We start from the raw sequence: 15,804 nt of genomic DNA, 5'->3' as shown, positions 1-15,804 counted from the left end.
TTCAAATGTACCCAAAGAGTCAAAGAATGCCCAAACCTGGGTCAATCATGGCCAGATTTGGGTCAACAATGGTCCAAAGATCTAAAGAGCTCCAAGAATTGGTCAAAAATGGCCCAAAGAGCCAAAGAGCACCCAGAGTTGGGTCAAAATTAGGCAGAAGAACCAAAGCATGCCCAGATTTGGGTCAACAATGGTCCAAAGAGCAAAAATATGGCCAGATTTGGGTCAAAACCAAACCAAAGTGCGAAAGAATGTCCAGATTTGGGTCAAAAATAGGACAAAGGGCCAAAGAGCACCAAGATTTGGAATAAAATTGACTGGAAGAGCCAAATCGTGTCCAGATTTGGGTCAAAATGCACCCATAGAGCCAAAGAGCAACAAATTTGGGTCAAAAATGTCCAAAAGAGTCCAACCGTGCCCAGATTTGGGTCAACAATGGTCCAAAGAGCCAAAATATGGCCAGATTTGGTCAAAACCGAGCCAAAGCGCTAAAGCATGCCCGGATTTTGGTCAAAAATAGGAGAAAAAGCCTAAGAGCACCAAGATTTGGAATAAAATTGACTGGAAGAGCCAAAGCATGCCCAGATTTGGGTCAAAATGTCCCCAAAGAGCAGAAGAGCATCAAGATTCGGGTCAAAAATGTCCAAAAGTGTCAAACCCTGCCCAGATTTGGGCCAAAACTGGCACAATGAGCCAAGCTTGGCCAGATTTGGGTCAAGAATGGCCAAAAGAGCAACAGGACTCCCAGAGTTGGGTCAAAACTGGCCCAAAGAGTAAAAATATATCCAGAATTTTGGTCAAAAATATGACAAAGAGCCAAAAGCGCCAAGATTTGAGGCAAAATGGCCAGAAGAGACAAAATATGCCCAGATTTGGGTCAAAATCAGCCCAAAGAGCCAAAGAGCACCAAGATATGCGTCAAAAATGGTCTGAAGACCCAAAGTATGCTGGGATTTTGAGGAAAAGTGGATAGAAGAGCCAAAGTATGGCCAGACTTGGGTCAAAACCGAACCAAAGTGCCAAATTGTGCCCAGATTTGGGTCAAACATAGGACAAAGAGCCAAAAAGAGCAAAGATTTGGGTTCAAATGTACCCAAAGAATGGCCAGATTCGTGTCAATCATGGCCAGATTTGGGTCAACAATGGTCCAAAGAGCCAAAAAGCGCAAAGATTTGGGTCAAAACCGAACCAAAGTGCCAAAACATGCCCAGATTTGGGTCAACGATGGTCAGAAGAGCCAAAATATGGCCAGATTTGGGTCAAGAATGGCCCAAAAAGCCAAAGAGCACCAAGATTTGGGTCAAAATTAGGCAGAAGAGCCAAAGCATGCCCAGATTTGGGTCAACGATTGTCCAAAGAGCCAAAATATGGCCAGATTTGGGTCAAAACTGAACCAAAGTGCCAAAATATGTCCAGATTTGGGTCAACGATGGTCAGAAGAGCCAAAGCATGCCCAGATTTGGGTCAAAATACACCCAAAGAGCAGGAAAGCATCAAGATTTGGGTCAAAAATGGTCCAATGAGCTAAAACATGCCCAGATTAGGGTCAAAAATGTCCAAAAGTGTCAAACCATGCCCAGATTTGGGTCAACAATGACCCAAAGAGCCAAACTACATCCAGATTTGGGCCAAAACTGGCACAAGGAGCCAAGCTTGGCCCGATTTGGGTCAACAATGGCCAACAGAGCAGCAGGACTCCCAGATTTGGGTCCAAACTGGCCCCAAAGAGCCAAAGTGTGACCAGATTTGGGTCGACGTTGGCCCAAAGAGCCAAAACGAGCCCCGATTTGGAGAAAACAGACTAAATAGGGCAAAACGTGTCCATATTTCCTACAAAAAGGGCCAAAAAGGACCAAAGACGCCCCGATTTGCCCCCCAAGAGCCGCCAACCCAACCCCAGCGGCACGTTTGGTGCCGAAAAGGCCCCAGAAGGGCCCAAACTTCCCCTCGGTGGCTGCGGCAGCGGCCGGGAAGGGGCAGAGGGCACCAGCGGGGGCGGGTCCCCCGGGAAAGGCCCCCCCGGGCGCAGCCGCCGGCGGGAGCCCAGCTCAGACCCCTCCCCCCCACCACCGTTTTTGGCACCGCCGGCACCGCCGTGATCACCAGCATAACTCCAACTACCGGTACCCACGGTGACACCGGGGGGCACAAAACCCCCCCGGCACAGCCCAGATTTCCCCAAAATGTCCCCAAAGAGCCAAAGAACATGAAGATTTGGGTCAAGATTGGTCCAAAGACCTAAAGGACACCCAGAGTTGGGTCAAAATCAGGCAGAAGAACCAAAGCATGGCCAGATTTGGGTCAACAATGGTCCAAAGAGCCAAAATATGGCCAGATTTGGGTCAAAACCAGCTCAAATTGCCAAAGCATGGCCAGATTTGGGTCAAGAACGGCCCAAAGAGCAAAATTATATCCAGAATTTGGTCAAAAATGTGACGAAGAGCCAAAAGTGCCAAGATTTGGGTCAAAATGGCCAGAAGAGCCAAAAAATGCCCAGATTTGGGTCTAAATCAGCCCAAAGAGCCAAAGAGCACCAAGATACGGGTCAAAAATGGTCTGAAGATCCAAAGCATGCCGGGATTTTGAGGAAAACTGGATAGAAGAGCCAAAGTATGGCCAGATTTGGGTCAACAATGGCCCAAAGTGCCAAAGCGAACCTAGATTTGGGTCAAAAATAGGACAAAGAGCCAAAGACACAAAGATTTGGGTTGAAATTGACCCAAGAAGGGAAAAAAATGCCCAGACTTGGGTCAGTCATGGCCAGATTTGGGTCAACAATGGTCCAAAGAGCCAAAGAGCTCCAAGAATTGGTCAAAAATGGCCTAAAGAGCCAAATCTTGCTCAGATTTGGTCAAAATGTCCCCAAAGAGCCAAAGAACATGAAGATTTGGGTCAAAAGTGGTCCAAAGACCTAAAGAACACCCCGAGTTGAGTCAAAATTAGGCAGAAGAGCCACAGCATGGCCAGCTTTGGGTCAACAATGGTCCAAAGAGCCAAAATATGGCCAGATTTGGGTCAAAAATTAGACAAAGAGGCGAAGAGCACCAAGATTTGGGTTGAAATTGACTGGAAGAGCCAAAACATGCCCAGATTTGGGTCAACAATGCCCAGAAGAGCCAAAACATGCCCAGATTTGGGCCAAAATGCACCCAAAGAGCAGAAGAGCACCAAGATTTGGGTCAACAATGGCCCAAAGAGCCAAATCACGCCCAGATTTGGGCCAAAACTGGCACAACGAGCCAAGCTTGGCCAGATTTGGGTCAAGAATGGCCAACAAGCAGCAGGACTCCCAGATTTGGGCCAAAAGTGGCCTGAAAGAGCCAAAGTGTGACCAGATTTGGGTCAACCTTGGCCCAAAGAGCCCAAACATGCCCCAGTTTGGAGAAAACGGACTCAATTGGGCAAAACGTGTCCATATTCCCTACAAAAAGGGCCAAAAAGGACCAAAGACGCCCCGATTTGCCCCCAAGAGCCGCCAACCCAACCCCAGCGGCACGTTTGGTGCCGAAAAGGCCCCAGAAGGGCCCAAACTTCCCCTCGGTGGCTGCGGCAGCGGCCGGGAAGGGGCAGAGGGCACCGGCGGGGGCGGGTCCCCCGGGAAAGGCCCCCCCGGGCGCAGCCGCCGGCGGGAGCCCAGCTCAGACCCCTCCCCCCCACCACCGTTTTTGGCACCGCCGGCACCGCCGTGAGCAGCACCCCAACCAGCAGCACCCACGGTGACACCGGGGGGCACAAAAACCCCCCGGCACGGGCCCCGCCCAACCTCGTCCCTCCTGCACCCCAAAAACGGACCAAAAAGGGAAAATAGACCCAGGTTGGATGCAAAAATCACCAAAAAAGGGAAAAATATCCCTAGAGATTGGCAGAACTGGGGGTAGACGGCAAAAACATCCATGTTTTTGGGGCAAAAACGGTGTGAAAAGGCAAAAGGTCCTTCGACTTCCTGCTGGACGTGCCCCAAAAGTGAAAAAAAATCATTATTTTGGGGTAAAATTTATTTTGGGGTCAAGAATGACCCAAAGAGCAAAATTATATCCAGAATTTTGGTCAAAAATATGACAAAGAGCCAGAAGTGCCAAGATTTGGGTCAAAATGGCCAGAAGAGCCAGAATATGCCCAGATTTGGGTCAAAATTGGCCCAAAGCGTCAAAGCGTGCCCAGATTTGGGTCAAAAATGGTTCAAAGATCCAAAGTTTGCTGGGATTTTGAGGAAAACTGGATAGAAGAGCCAAAGTACGGCCAGATTTGGGTCAAAACTGAACCAAAGTGCCGAAGTGTACCCAGATTCGGGTCAAAAATAGGACAAAGCGACAAAGACTCAAAGATTTGAGTTGAAATTGACCCAAAAAGCCAATAAATGGCCAGATTTGGGTCAATCGTGGCCAGATTTGGGTCAACAATGGTCCAAAGAGCCAAGATATGGCCAGATATGGGTCCAACCAAACCAAAGTGCCAAAATATGGCCATATTTGGGCCAAAAATAAGACAAAGAGGCGAAGAGCACCAAGATTTGGGTTGAAATTGACTGGAAGAGCCAAAACATGCCCAGATTTGGGTCAACAATGGTCAGAAGAGCCAAAACGTGCCCAGATTTGGGCCAAAACTGGCACAACGAGCCAAGCTTGGCCCGATTTGGGTCAACAATGGCCAACAGAGCAACAGGACTCCCAGATTTGGGTCCAAACTGGCCCCAAAGAGCCAAAGTGTGACCAGATTTGGGTCAACCTTGGCCCAAAGAGCCAAAACGAGCCCCGATTTGGAGAAAACTGACTCAATTGGGCAAAACGTGTCCATATTTCCTAAAAAAAAGGGCCAAAAAGGGCCAAAGACGCCCCGATTTGCCCCCCAAGAGCCGCCAACCCAACCCCAGCGGCACGTTTGGTGCCGAAAAGGCCCCAGAAGGGCCCAAACTTCCCCTCGGTGGCTGCGGCAGCGGCCGGGAAGGGGCAGAGGGCACCAGCGGGGGCGGGTCCCCCGGGAAAGGCCCCCCCGGGCGCAGCCGCCGGCGGGAGCCCAGCTCAGACCCCTCCCCCCCACCGCCGTTTTTGGCACCGCCGGCACCACCGTGATCAGCCCAACCAGCAGCACCCACGGTGACACCGGGGGGCACAAAAACCCCCCGGCACGGCCCCCGCCCAACCTCATCCCTCCTGCACCCCAAAAACGGACCAAAAAGGAAAAAGAGACCCAGGTTGGATGCAAAATTCACCAAAGAGCCAAAAAGAGCAAAGATTTGGGTTCAAATGTACCCAAAGAGTCAAAGAATGCCCAGACTTGGGTCAATCATGGCCAGATTTGGGTCAACAATGGTCCAAAGAGCCAAAGAGCTCCAAGAATTGGGTCAAAAATGGCCCAAAGAGCCAAATGGTGCCCAGATTGGGTCAAAATGTCGCCAAAGAGCCAAAGAACATGAAGATTTGGGTCAACAATGGTCCTAAAACCTAAAGAACACCCAGAGTTGGGTCAAAATTAGGCAGAAGAACCAAAGCATGCCCAGATATGAATCAAAAATGGTCCAAAGAGTCAAAATATGGCCAGATTTGGTCAAAACTAGGCCAAAGTGCCAAAGTATGCCCAGATTTGGGTCAAAAATAGGACAAAGAGCCAAAGAGCACAAAGATTTGGGTTGAAATTGAACCAAAAAGCCAAAGAATTCCCAGATTTGTGTCAATCGTGGCCAGATTTGGGTAAACAATGGTCCAAAGAGCCAAAGAGCTCCAAGAATTGGTCAAAAATGGCCCAAAGAGCCAAATTGGACCCAGATTTGGTCAAAATGTCCCCAAAGAGCAGAAGAACACCAAGATTTGGGTCAAAATTGGCCCAAAGACCTAAAGAACACCCCAAGTTGGGTCAAAATCAGGCAGAAGAGCCAAAACGTGGCCAGATTTGGGTCAAAATCAAACCAAAGTGGCAAAACATTCCCAGATTTGGGTCAACAATGGTCCAAAGAGCCAAACCACGCCCAGATTTGGGCCAAAACTGGCACAACGAGCCAAGCTTGGCCAGATTTGGGTCAACAATGGCCAACAGAGCAACAGGACTCCCAGATTTGGGTCCAAACTGGCCCCAAAGAGCCAAAGTGTGACCAGATTTGGGTCAACCTTGGCCCAAAGAGCCAAAACGAGCCCCGATTTGGAGAAAACTGACTCAATTGGGCAAAACGTGTCCATATTTCCTACAAAAGGGCCAAAAAGGGCCAAAGACGCCCCGATTTGCCCCCCAAGAGCCGCCAACCCAACCCCAGCGGCACGTTTGGTGCCGAAAAGGCCCCAGAAGGGCCCAAACTTCCCCTCGGTGGCTGCGGCAGCGGCCGGGAAGGGGCAGAGGGCACCAGCGGGGGCGGGTCCCCCGGGAAAGGCCCCCCCGGGCGCAGCCGCCGGCGGGAGCCCAGCTCAGACCCCTCCCCCCCACCGCCGTTTTTGGCACCGCCGGCACCACCGTGAGCAGCACCCCAACCAGCAGCACCCACGGTGACACCGGGGGGCACAAAAACCCCCCGGCACGGGCCCCTCCTCCACCGCGGTGCCATGGGTGGAGCTCGTCCCTCCCCCACCCCAAAAATCGTCCTAAAATGGAAAAATATCCCCGAAATCTGATCAGAAAGGACCAAAAATGGGAAAAACATCTCAACGTTTGGCCAAAATTGGTCATAAAAGGTTAAAAACCCAGATTTGGGGCCTAGAAAATCCATAATGTGCCAAATTTTGCCGAGATTTGGGGTGAAATTGGTACTGCAGGGGCAAAATGTGCCAGATTTGGGGTAAAATTGGCCCAAAGAGGCAAAATGTTTCCAGATTTGGGGTAAATTTGGCCCAAAGGGGCAAAATGTGATCAGATTGGGGCAAAATTGGCCCAATGGGGAAAAATGTTTCCAGATTTGGGGTAAATTTGGCCCAAAGAGGCAAAACGTTTCCAGATTTGGGGTAAAATTGGCCCAAAGGGGCAAAATGTTTCCAGATTTGGGGTAAATTTGGCCCAAAGAGGCAAAACGTTTCCAGATTTGGGGTAAAATTGGCCCAATGGGGCAAAATGTTTCCAGATTTGGGGTAAATTTGGCCCAAAGGGGCAAAACATGCCCAGATTTGGGGTAAAATTGGCCCAAAGGGGCAAAATGTGCCCAGATTTGGGGTGAATTGGCCGTAAAGGGGCAAAACGTGCCCGGACTTGGGGTAAATTTGGCCCAAAGGGGCAAAATGTTTCCAGATTTGGGGTAAATTTGGCCCAAAGGGGCAAAACGTTCCCAGATTTGGGGTGAATTGGCCGTAAAGGGGCAAAACGTGCCCGGATTTGGGGTAAAATTGGCCCGAAGGGGCAAAACGTGATCAGATTGGGGCAAAATTGGCCCAAAGAGGCAAAACGTTCCCAGATTTGGGGTGAATTGGCCGTAAAGGGGCAAAATGTTTCCAGATTTGGGGTAAATTTGGCCCAAAGGGGCAAAACGTGATCAGATTGGGTCAAAATTGGCCCAAAGAGGCAAAACGTTCCCAGATTTGGGGTAAAATTGGCCCAAAGGGCAAAACGTGATCAGATTGGGGCAAAGTTGGCCCAAAGGGGCAAAACGTGCCCGGATTTGGGGTAAAATTGGCCCGAAGGGGCAAAACGTGATCAGATTGGGGCAAAATTGGCCATAAACGGGCAAAATGTTTCCAGATTTGGGGTAAATTTGGCCTAAAGGGGCAAAACGTTCCCAGATTTGGGGTGAATTGGCCGTAAAGGGGCAAAACGTGCCCGGATTTGGGGTGAAATTGGTTTGAGTTGGTTGAGTTTGGTTGGGTTGGTTGTGTTGGGTCGACTTGGGTTGGGTTTGGTTGGGTTTGGTTGGGTTGGGTTGAGTTTGGTTGGGTTGGGTTTGGTTGGGTTGGGTCGAGTTGGGTCGAGTTGGGTTGAGTTTGGTTGAGTTTGGTTGAGTTGGTTGAGTTGGGTCGAGTTCAGTTGGATTTTGTTGAGTTTGGTTGGGTCGGTTGAGTTGGGTGAAGTTGGGTCGAGTTTGGTTGAGTTGGTTGAGTTTGGTTGAGTTGGGTCGAGTTGGGTTGAGTTTGGTTGGGTTTGGTTGGGTTTGGTTGAGTTGGGTTGAGTTGGGTTGAGTTTGGTTGGGTTTGGTTGGTTGAGTTGGGTCGAGTTGGGTCGAGTTTGGTTGAGTTTGGTTGAGTTGGTTGAGTTGAGTTGAGTTGGGTTGAGTTCGGTTGGGTTTCTTTGAGTTTGGTTGGGTTGGGTTGGTTGAGTTGGGTCGAGTTTGGTTGAGTTGGTTGAGTTTGGTTGAGTTGGGTCAAGTTGGGTTGAGTTTGGTTGGGTTTGGTTGAGTTGGTTGAGTTTGGTTGAGTTGGTCGAGTTTGGTTGAGTTGAGTTTGGTTGAGTTGGTTGAGTTTGGTTGAGTTTGGTTGAGTTTGATTGTGTTTGGTTGAGTTTTTGCCGACCTCCCCCGCCCGCCGGCACCACCGTGAGCACCAGCTTTCGCGCAGTAGTAGGTGGCCGTGTCGTCGGCTTGCAGCTCATCCAACCGCAACGTCACCATGGAGATGTCCCGGGAGACGCTGCCTCGGTCTCGCGCCGCCGGCCCGTAGGACGCCCCACCACCCTCCCCCAGCCCCGCCACCCACTCCAACCCCTTCCCCGGCGCCTGCCGCGCCCACATCATGGCGGCGTCGCCGAAGGTGAAGCCGGAGCCGGTGCAGACGAGGCGTAACGACCCGCCGGGGGTCTGGAGACCCCCTCCGGACTCCACCAGCGTCACGGCCGCCCGCAGCCCTGGGGAGGGAGGAAGGAGAGAGTTGAGTCACCGCGTCCCACCATCATCATCATCATCACCATCATCGTCCCACCCAATGATCGCGCCCGGAGAGGAGGCCAAGATGGCCGCCGCCTACCTGGGAGGGCGGCGAGGAGGAGGAGGAGGACGGTGGAAGCCGAGCGGGCGTCCATGGTGAGGAAGAGGAGGGGAGGAAGGGCGGGATGTGCCACCACGGCGCCGGCAACGGGTTTTGAAGGAGCTGGAGGGGGCGGGGCTTGCGTGGCCACGCCCCCCCCCTCCAGGCCACGCCCCCCCAGGATTAGCGGATTATTAGGGGGGGTGATTAATCGCTTAATTAATCACGAGGTCCCGGCGGGCCACTTGTTTACACCGATTAATTAATTAATCGCCGGCCCGTGAGATGGTTTTGATATTAAATTGATTAATTACGATTAATTAATTGCGATTCATGAATTTTAATTAATTAATAATCATCCTCTAATAATATAAACATATAGTAATCCTCTAATAAGAATATAAACATATAATAATCCTCCAATAATAATATAATAACCCACTAATAATAATATAATAATAAAACAATCCTCTAATAATAATATAATAAGCCTCTAATAGTAATATAATAATATAATAATCCTCTAATAATAATATAATAAGCCTCTAATAGTAATATAATAATATAATAATCCTCTAATAATAATATAATAAGCCTCTAATAGTAATATAATAATATAATAATCCTCTAATAATAATATAATAATCCTCTAATAGTAATATAATAATATAATAACCCTCTAATAATAATATAATAATAGAATAAGCCTCTAATAACATAATATAATAATCTTCTAATAACAATATAATAATATAATAATACTCTAATAATATAATAATCCTCTAACAATAATGTAATAACACAATAATCCTCTAATAATAAAATAATAATATAATAATCCTCTAATAATATCAATAAGAATCCTCATGCTAATAACAGGTGAATTACAATTAATTAATTGAGCTTTAAAATCGATCAGATTAATAGAATTCATTAAATTATTAAAAAATATTAAAGGAATATCAATCCTTCTCCTTTTTTGTGTTAATTAATCGCAAGCGCCCTCACAGCTGGTTTTCTATTAAGCTAATTAATTAATTGCGAGCCCATTGGTCCTTTTTTAATATTAGATTAATTAATCGTGCTTTTCAATATCAAATTAATTAATTGCAAGCCCTTGTATTACTCTAATATGAAATTAATTAATTGCAAGCCCTTGTGTCCCTCTAATATTAAACTAATTAATTGCAAGTCCTTCTATCTTTCTAATACTAAATTAATTAATTGCAAGTCCTCCTGTCTTTCTAATAATGAATTAATTAGCTGCAAGCCCTTGTCTTTCTCTAATATTAAACTAATTAATTGCAAACCCTTGTATCTGTCTAATATTAAGCTAATTAATTGCAGGCCTTTATGTCCCTCTAATATCAAATTAATTAATCGCAAGCTCTTCTGATGTTTTCATCTATTAATTAATTAATTGCAAGCCCGCATTTCTGTCTACTATTAAACTAATTAATTGCAAGTCCTTAGATCTCTCTAATATTAAGCTAATTAATTGCAAGTCCTTCTATCTTTCTAATAATAAATTAATTAGCTGCAGGCCCTCCTGATGTTTTTCACCTGTTAATTAATTAATTGCGAGCCCTTTGATCTTCTTAATATCAAATTAATTAATTTCCAGCCCTCCAGCCAGACCTTGTAGCTCATTTAATAGCCAATTAATTAATGGCCAGCCCCGATAGTGGGTTTGATATTAAATTAATTAATTGCGAGCCCTTAGAGCATTTTTTTAATTGAACTAATTAATAACAAGCTCCGCAGCGCCCCCTTGTGGTTTATTTTCTATTAAATTAATTAATTGCGAGCCCTGAGATGGTTTTGACGTCAAATTAATTAATTGCCAGCCCTCGTACCTTTTTAATGTCGAATTAATTAATTAACAGCCCCGCAGGGCACTCTTGGGGCTTTTTAATAATCAATTAATTAATTAATAGCTCTGCAGGGAACTTGTCTCCCTTCTTAATACTGAATTAATTAATTAATAGCTCTGTAGGACTCCTTTATACCTTTTTAATGTTCAATTAATTAATTAATAGCTCTGCAGGGCTCCTTTATACCTTTTTAATGTTCAGTTAATTAATTAACAGCTCTCTAGGGCTCCCTGATACCTTATTAATATTCATTTAATTAATTAAGCCCTGCAGAGCATCCTCACATCTATTCGATATTAAATTAATTAATTGCAAAGCTCTGCAGCCCCTAATTAATTAATGACGCTGATTAATTTAATGATTAAATTAATAATTACATTAATTTAATCTTTGCGCCCCCCCGATTAATTATTAACGCTGATTAATTGAATCAGTAATTAATAAATTAACTATTTAATTGCCCCCTCCGGGGGAAATAATGGGATTTGAGGGAAAATCACGGAATTTGGGGGAAAATAACGGAATTTTGGAGAAAATAACGGAATTTTGGGGAAAATAATGGGATTTGAGGGAAAATAATGGAATTTTGGGGAAAATAACGGAATTTTGGGGAAAATAATGGGATTTAAGGGAAAATAACAGAGGTTTTGGGGAAATAATGGGATTTGAGGGAAAATTACGGAGTTTTGGGAGAAGATAATGAAGTTTTGGGGAAAATAATGAGATTTTGGGGGAAAATAATGAGGTTTTGGGGAATATAATGGGATTTGAGGGAAAATAATGGAGTTTTGGGGGAAGATAATGGAATTTGGGGGAAAATAATGTGATTTTTGTAGAAAATAATGGGATTTGAGGGAAAATAACGGAGTTTTGGGGAAAATAATGGAGTTTTGTGGAAAATAATGGGATTTGAGGGAAAATTATGGAGTTTTGGGGGAAGATAATGGAGTTTTGGGGAAAATAATGTGATTTGGGGGAAAACAATGAGGTTTTGGGGAAAATAATGGGATTTGGGGGAAAATAACGAAGTTTTGGGGAAAATAATGGAGTTTTGGGGAAAATGATGGGATTTGGGGGAAAATAATGGAGTTTTGGGGAAAATAATGGGATTTTGGAGGAAGATAATGGGATTTGAGGGAAAATAATGGAGTTTGGGGATAAAATGGTTTTTTGGGGGAGTATAATGGGATTTTGGGGGAAGATAATGGGATTTTGGAGGATAAAATGGTATTTTTGGGGAGGATAGTGGGATTTTGGGGAAGATAATGGGATTTTGGAGGATAAAATGATATTTTTGGGGAGGATAATGGGATTTTGGGGAAGATAATGGGATTTGGGGGAGGATAATGGAGTTTTTGGAGAAGATAATGGGATTTAGGGGAAGATAATGGGATTTTTGGAAAGATAATGGGATTTTGGTAGATAAAATGGTATTTTGGGGCGGGATAATGGGTTTTTGGAAAGATAACAGGATTTTGGGGAGGATAACGGAGTTTTTCGAGAAGATAATGGGATTTGGGGGAAGATAATGGGATTTTTGGTAAGGTAATGGGACTTTGAGAGAAGATAATGAGGTTTTGGGGAGGATAATTGAGTTTTTGGAGAAGATAATGGGATTTTCGGGAAGAAAATGGGATTTTCGTGAAGAAAATGGGATTTTGGAGGAAGATAATGGGATTTTTTGGGAAGACAGTGGGATTTTGGTAGATAAAACGTGATTTTGGGGCAGGATCATAGGTATTTTGAAAGATAACGGGATTTTGGGGAGAATAACGGAGTTTTTGGAGAAGATAATGGGATTTTGGGGAAGATAATGGGATTTTTGGTAAGATAATGGGACTTTGGGAGAAGATAATGGGGTTTTGGGGAGGATAATTGAGTTTTTGGAGAAGATAATGGGATTTTCGGGAAGAAAATGGGATTTTGGAGGAAAATAATGGGATTTTTTGGGAAGACAGTGGAGTTCAGGGGTTGCAGTTGAAGGATGTCTGTGCTTGGAACAGGAATTTGGGCTCAACACACCAATTTTGGGACAATTCCGGGCACCTGTTGCCCTCAGAAGATTCCAGAACAACGGAAGGTGAAGCTGGAGCCCTCAAAGAAGAGGTGAAGGGCAGCGTTTTGGGGCAAAACTCCAGGATTTTGGCTCGATGAAGAGTTTTGTGCTTGGTGGAAGGGTCTGCACACGCTACGGGACGTGGGTCATTGCGGAACGGCTCCAAGAAGGGGTTGGGATTTGGGTCCCACCACCACAAGCATCTTTGGCGCAGTAGTAGGTGGCCGAGTCGTCACCATGAGGTTGTCCATCTGCAGCGTGACCGTGCTCTGGGAGAAGTCCTTGGAGATGGTGAAACGTCCTTCCACGGCCGGCACGTAGTACATTTTCCCACCATCGTACCAGACTTCCACGATGAACTCCAGCCCCTTCCCGTGTCCAAACCATGGAGAAGTCGCCGAAGGTGAAGCCGGAGCCGGTGCAGATGAGGCGTAACGACCCGCCAGGGGTCTGGAGACCCCTCCGGACAAATATGTCTGGGGCCAAACATCTGAGATTTGGGGCAAAGGATGGGGTTTGGGGCAAAACCAGCCAATGTTTGGTGAAGATGATGGAGTTTTGGGGCAAAGAGTTGAGATTTGGGGCAAAACTCATGGAATTTGTGGCAGAACCAATGGCCTTTGGGGCAAACGGTCAAGGTTTGGGGCAAAAACCATCAAGTTTTGGTGGAGACGGTCGAGATTTAAAACAAACAGCTAAGTTTTGGGGCACATGATGAAGGTTTGGGGTGAAAAGAGTCAAGAATTGGGGTAAAGAGTTGCGTTTTGGGGCAAATGGTTGAGGTTTGGGGCAAAACCAGTCAAGGTGTGGTGAAGGCGGTTGATATTCTGGGGCAAATGGTTGAGTTTTGGGGCAAAACCAGTCAAGGTGTGGTGAAGGCGGTTGAGATTTTGGGCAAACGGTTGAGTTTTGTGCAAAATGGTGGAGATTTGGGTCAAATTATTAGGGTTTGAGTGAAAACAGTTGAGAACTTGGGATAAAAGGCTGAGGTTTGGGAGCAGGACCTGGGTGGGTGTGGGGGTCCAGGCTGGGCACAGGGGTCTGGGGAAGGTCTGGGGACGCTGAGGACACGGTGCTGGGGTCGATGAAAGCAGCACCAGTACCACCAATACCACCATAAGCACTTCTAGCGCAGTAGTAGGTGGCCGTGTCGTCGGCCGTGAGGCTGCTCATCTGCAGCGTGACCGTGCTCTGGGAGTTGTCCTTGGAGATGGTGAAGCGGCCTTTGACCGCCGGCGCGTAGTATGTGCTACCACCACCACCAGTAGTACCCGCGACCCACTCCAGTCCCTTCCCGGGCGCCTGCCGTGCCCAGTTCATGCCGAAGCTGCTGAAGGTGAAGCCGGAGCCGGTGCAGACGAGGCGTAACGACCCGCCGGGGGTCTGGAGACCCCTCCGGACTCCACCAGCGTCACGGCCGCCCGCAGCCCTGGGGAGGGAGGAAGGAGAGAGTTGAGTCGCCGCGTCCCACCATCACCTTCATCATCATCATCATCGTCCCACCCAATGACCGTGCCTGGAGAGGAGGTCAAGATGGCCGATGCCTACCTGGGAGGGCTGCAAGGAGGAGGAGGAGGAAGGTGGAGGTGGGGCTGACCCAACCCTGCACCCTCCTACCAAGCCCAGACCCTCACACCTTCTTTGTCTCCATCTCCGGCATCTCCGGCTGCCAACGAGTTCTGGGCCACAACGACGGGATTTGGGGCAAATGGTCAAAGTTTGGGGTCAACAGTTGAGTTTTGGAGCAAAACCAGTCAGGGTTTGGGGAAAATAGTTGATGTTTGGTGCAAATGGTTGAGATTTGGGTCAAAACCAGGGAGATTTGGGGCCAACAGTAAAATTTTGTCAGAACGATCAAGGTTTGCGGCAAACGGTTCAAGTTCGGAGTAAAAAATGGTTGAGATTGGGTAAATAGTTGAGTTTTGGGGAAAATTGTCGAGGATTGGGGCAAAACCACTGAAATTTGGGGCCAAATGATGAGGTTTGGGGCAAAATTGGTCGAGATTTAAGACAAAGTGTTAATGTTTGGGGCAAATGGTTGAGACTTGGGGCAAACCCAACAGAATTTGGGCAAAACCAATGAGATTTGGGGCAAATGGTCAAGATTTGGGGCAAACAGTTGGGGTTTGGGGTCGAAACAGTCAAGATTTTGGTGAAGAGTAGAGACTTGGGATGAAAGGTTGAAGTTTGGGGCAAAAATGGTCAAGATTTGGGTGGAATTGTCTTATTTGGAGTAAATGGTTGAGGTTGGAGGCAGATGGTGGAGATTTGGTGTAAACCCAGTGAGATTTGGGGCCAAGGGCTGATGGTTGGGGCAAATGATGGAGGGTTGGGGCAAAATCAGTCGAGATTTGGAGTCAAGATGGGGGTTTGGTTCAAAGGGCCGAGGTGTAACCAGGACCTGGGTTGGGTGTGGGGGTCCAGGCTGGGCACACGAGAAGGTTTGGGGACACTGGGGAGACGGGGATTGATCAAATTAGCACTACCACCACCACCAGCATGTTTGACGCAGTAGTAGTTGGCCGTGTCGTCGGCCGTGAGGCTGCTCATCTGCAGCGTGACCGTGCTCTGGGAGTTGTCCCTGGAGATGGTGAAGCGGCCCTTGACCGCCGACCCGTAGCCTGTCCAACCACCACCAGTGCTAATAGCCGCGACGTATTCCAGCCCCTTCCCAGGTGCCTGCCGCATCCATCCCATGGTGAAGCTGCTGAAGGTGAAGCCGGAGCCGGTGCAGACGAGGCGTAACGACCCGCCGGGGGTCTGGAGACCCCTCCGGACTCCACCAGCGTCATGGCCGCCCGCAGCCCTGGGGAGGGAGGAAGGAGAGAGTTGAGTCGCCGCGTCCCACCACCATCATCATCATCACCATCATCGTCCCACCCAATGACCGTGCCTGGAGAGGAGGTCAAGATGGCCGACGCCTACCTGGGAGGGCTGCGAGGAGGAGGAGGAGGAAGGTGGAGGTGGGGCTGACCCAACCCTGCACCCTCCTACCAAGCCCAGACCCTCA

At 47.5% G+C, this 15,804-nt stretch overlaps 1 pseudogene and 1 gene segment (V, D, J or C); both read right to left on the bottom strand.

Moving 5' to 3' along the window:
• The window catches only part of LOC147525792 (Ig mu chain C region-like), a 63,481-nt gene that overhangs the window by 41,749 nt on the left and 5,928 nt on the right, over nt 1-15,804 (bottom strand).
• On the bottom strand, nt 8,267-8,919 carry LOC147525793 (immunoglobulin heavy variable 3-23 pseudogene; annotated as a pseudogene).

This window comes from Tauraco erythrolophus, unplaced genomic scaffold (genome assembly GCF_009769465.1).
Source record: "Tauraco erythrolophus isolate bTauEry1 unplaced genomic scaffold, bTauEry1.pri scaffold_68_arrow_ctg1, whole genome shotgun sequence".
Taxonomy (NCBI): domain Eukaryota; kingdom Metazoa; phylum Chordata; class Aves; order Musophagiformes; family Musophagidae; genus Tauraco; species Tauraco erythrolophus.
Note: the sequence above shows the minus strand (reverse complement) of the source record. Positions and strands in the feature narration are given on the sequence as shown.